Source organism: Cryptomeria japonica, chromosome 3 (genome assembly GCF_030272615.1).
Source record: "Cryptomeria japonica chromosome 3, Sugi_1.0, whole genome shotgun sequence".
Lineage (NCBI taxonomy): Eukaryota > Viridiplantae > Streptophyta > Pinopsida > Cupressales > Cupressaceae > Cryptomeria > Cryptomeria japonica.
This window is the reverse complement of record NC_081407.1, coordinates 309,582,004-309,586,406: the sequence shown is the minus strand read 5'-3', so window position 1 is coordinate 309,586,406 and position 4,403 is coordinate 309,582,004. Positions and strand designations below refer to the sequence as shown.

Genomic DNA, 4,403 nt, shown 5'->3' with positions numbered 1-4,403 from the left:
ATAGAACATGAATGTGACATGTCTAATGGGCTGCCTAGAAGAAATGTGGTCTCATGGAATGCCGTGATTGCAGGATATGTGCCAATGGATTTGTTGAAAAGGTTTTTGAGACTTTCAAACAAATGCAATGTGTAGATGTAAAGCTTAATTCCATAGCCTTTAGAAACATCTCTCTTCCCTGTGCTAGAATAGGGGTTTCAGTTGCCCCTCCATGGGTGAAGGTGATTGGGAGGGCTAGAATAGGATATGAATGGAGGTTTGTGGTAGAGCATGGTGGCTAGGTTGTTGAGCATTTGTAGAGTTTCACTTTCCTCTCGAGATAGAGATTATAATTCCTTTGTCTCTGGCAATAGAATTGGGTCTTTGTCTCATCAGCGCAAGGACACTGGAACATGACTTATTCTTGTGTTGAAGCATATTAGATCGCTCGTGGCTTTGCCTTAGTTATAAATGCAAAAGTACAATAGTTAAAAGAAAGTAGTCCTCCATTCGACGTGTTGCCGAAAATGGCGCCTACCATGATCTTGTCAAAAGCCTTGAACAATGATGTAACAACAAGTTTAATGGTTGAGATTTGTTAGATCGTCTTGCAACCCTCTTCATCATTTTCAACCATTGATTTTAAAAAAAAGATTGTTCATCCCATATAAAATATAAAAAATTAAAATAGATTGGACAATCCCCTATCAATAGAGACAACTTTAATTTTGTAAGAAAATAATAAAATTGATTTAAAAAAACAGATTGTTCATCCCATATAAGATGTAAAAAATTAAAACAGACTGCACAATCCCCTATGGGCGACAATACAGATGGACTTTAATTTTGTAAGAAAATATTGGAAAAATTAAAAACTATCAATTAGTAAGTACTTCTCTCCTTTGCAAAATGACAAGAGGCATGGTACCTAGTTAATGCAGTGGAAGACACGCGCGTAATGTGTTGGCAAATAAATATTACCATTAATGTGTCAGGACAGCTTGCTGGTATATCGAATTTTACCATGGGCTTTATGTGTCTTGCATGCCACATAAACTAGGTTTATTGCATTTTAGCCAATTTCCATTGCTTTTTATGGTCGTGACTGGTATCGGCAAGGTGAGCAAGTTTTTAAACAGTGATTTTGGAGATTTTTCCAAGTAGCAAGAAATTTTCTATCTCATGTTTTGATGCGAACCTCTTCATCATACGCTATGGCTAGTCGACCTCCACATCTTCTAACAGTGACGCTGGAGGAATTTTGCGTTTTAAGTTCATGTCGCTTTCCAGCCTATTTTCAAAAAACCTCAATCTTGATGATTTTCTTTTTAAATTTCAATTTCAATTTTTTTCCCCTGAAAATTACAATTGAATTTGTATATTGATCTTTATTTTAGAATTGGGCTTTCTTTCTTCTCTACAGATCCCGCCATAGAAAGGGCCACGAAGTCTGCATTGTTTCGGTGTTATTAGCATTATGCGGTCCTGCAAAGGGCAGAATCTCTGAAAAGGCATTGCTGGTACACCGCACCTGAGTGACAGGTAAGGATATTAACAAATCCTTGCTTAGGCTACGAAGATTGTTGGTGTCTAAACAAATCTATCCACTTTGCCATTCATTCTTGGTCTCATGGACATTCAAAGTCTTTCATTCCGTTCTATTCTATTCTTATTCAAGCCATGCACCTTTCACAATTCATACACTCAATTTTTTTTGTGACAGTAATTAGGATTGCATTCTATTTATGCACATCATTTCAGAATAGGTGAGGCACATTCATGCCTGAATAAGTTATATTTCTGTAATTAGTGGGCATCAATATCTAAAATGTAGTCAATGCCTTGAATAAATTTAGGGACTTCTAGCCTTGACATGCCTTGTCTGCATCCCCATTCATAAGTCACCTACCCTTTTATTTCAGAGTCCCATTTCTGGAGTATGTAGGCCGTATTGTTATATATATAGTTTTTCAATGGGCTATTTTACTCTTTTAATTGAATAGCTTCATATAAAATTTTATAAAATCTTCAAAGAGATTTGTCGATAAATAAAACGCTCCAGCACCCGCGCAGAAAGTTATTACACTTGGCAGAAAAAATTATGCAGTAATAATGAAATCATATTTTAAATTTATCTTTTCGTGGTTTTTGACTTTAAAATAACAATATATATTTTCTTTTTCCTTGGATGCAAATTGTTTACTACCCAGAATACTTATTTAACTTAAAAAAAAAAAAAAGCAGTTAAGTTTAGCAGTTGTTAATTCTCAAGCCGGCGGTGGGGTAGATGTATAGGTGGAAATCTCATGCCGTGAGTTTTGCATTTTGGATGTGTTATTTGGTAACTCAAATATTTATGCTGCTGTATGTTGATTAGCCTTTACAGCAGCGTATACAGTGGAAGTTGTTGAGTGTGATTCCTAGCAAGTCTAAAACCATTTAGTCATTGCTAGAGGGGCTATGTCTGATTCTTATCTTACCTGGTTCATGGAAAATTGAACAGTGCAGTGAAAAGAATTCTGGGAGAAGGTGCCAAGTTTGATTTCTAGCAAGTCTAAAACCATTTGGTCATTGCTACGAGGAAAAATCTATTCTTTGAATGTCAAGAAGCTTTGTGCTAGGTGTTATGTTCAATTCCTAGCTGACCTGGTCCATGGAAAATTTACAGAAGCAAAATTCCATATCATTTCTGTATAGATATTCCACATTTGCACAGTAAATCTGAATTAGCTTGCATTCTAAGATGTAGGTCTGAAGACAGAAATGCATGATGCAGATCCATTTCTCAATGTTTGTAACAAATTTGCAGCTTCACAGAAATATACAGCTCAATACGTGGTGTCACTAACGATTAATTAGGGATTGTTCCTACTGCTAAACACGAACTTCTCTATCCTGCTTTATTAGTTTTCTGCATTGTTAATACATGAGAAGAAATGCTACATATCAGTAATAAATGCTACATATCAGTAATCTTTATTAGTATCTTCTATATGACCTTCCCCTGCTGCTATACTTAAAGTGCATAAAATAAAAAGTTAAGTAAACCTACAATCATGTATGCTAGCTGCACTTGGTGCCATCATAACCCAAGTAAGGAGAAGAAACTGAAAACAAGTAATTTCCTTTGAGCTAAACTATTATGCAATTTAACTAAACTATCAAGCAGAATAACAGAGCATCACTTAGATAAGTTAAAATTTGATAGAAATATTCCCAACTCTAGAGAAAAAAAGGAAAAAGGTAGAAAAATGGGGCAACACGGAAAAGATTACATAGAATACAGTGTTACTCCTGAAGTGCATGCAGGCTGCAATTTAATGTCTGCACTAAAGTATTCTGACTTGTATGTTGAATCCACTTCCTACATTCATTAAAAGATCAAATTTTTTACCAACATCAATCAACTGTTGCAAAATGTGAAAGGCTTGAAAGGCAAGCATAAGAACCTTAAAACAATCAAATGATTGCTTGACTGCCTGTCAAGCCAAATAGTTATCTGAGATTGGTCCTGTGATATTGTTTTATGCTCAAGACCCCAAAGATTGTTGAAACCTTCATTGAATTTCAGAATACCATACTGTGAAGGATATGTTGCTGCAGATACCTCCTTCCATATCAGAGGAAATACAAATAGAAATGCAATCGCAAATATAAGTTTACTGATGAGCATCATGATGGAATGGATTAGATTATATGCCCAACAAATAGCCAAGGCTCAAAGAGACTAGAATGCAGAGATTGTTGCCTTGCAGAGACGAAGGATGTAGCATGCAATAAATAGATAATTGAAATAGGAACTGTATTCAACGAGATGAAATTTTTTGAATTGATTGTACTTATTTTCAATTCACACGCACCCATTAATCCTCTACAATGCAGGGTAAATTTAATAAGCGTGGGCTTAAAGTCAAAATTAAAATAATGGGAGCAACACATTTTAAAGAGAAGCAAACATTTTATCTAACTAGTTATTTGAGGCAAATAAAGTCCACCGTGCATTATTTTTGGGATAATAAATTAATCAGCTGTATCCAGATTAGGGGTCTTTAAAAATTGCTGTATCCATATCCGATACTGTATCTGTATCCATATTCGTATCTCTGTCCATGCAACTTTGATGTATATACGTATATGTGTATTTAGATACACTTCTATCAACACATAAATGTACACATGTGCATATATGATATATATTATATACATGTGCATTTTTATATGTATGCATGGCTTAAATAACCCTCTTGGTACCATTGGCAATCTGTCACGGCTGCAGCACTTGAATATGAAATTGTCTAAAATCATAAAAAAATTCACTGATACCATTGGCCCCAAATTGTATACATTTGGATACAGCACCATACCATTTGGCGTTGTTACAAATTTAGGGTTTATGTACAAATATGAGAGAGAGAGAGAGAGAG

The 4,403-nt window shown here is 35.1% G+C and overlaps 1 long non-coding RNA gene across 1 annotated transcript in view; it reads left to right on the top strand.

Moving 5' to 3' along the window:
* The first annotated feature begins 882 nt into the window (after nucleotides 1–882).
* LOC131874495 (uncharacterized) overlaps nucleotides 883–4,403 on the top strand; it is a 49,970-nt gene continuing 46,449 nt past the window's right edge. The window contains exons 1-2 of the long non-coding RNA XR_009371851.1: nucleotides 883–1,251; nucleotides 1,403–1,521. This is a non-coding gene — a long non-coding RNA (uncharacterized LOC131874495). The remainder of the gene's footprint in view (nucleotides 1,252–1,402; nucleotides 1,522–4,403) is intronic.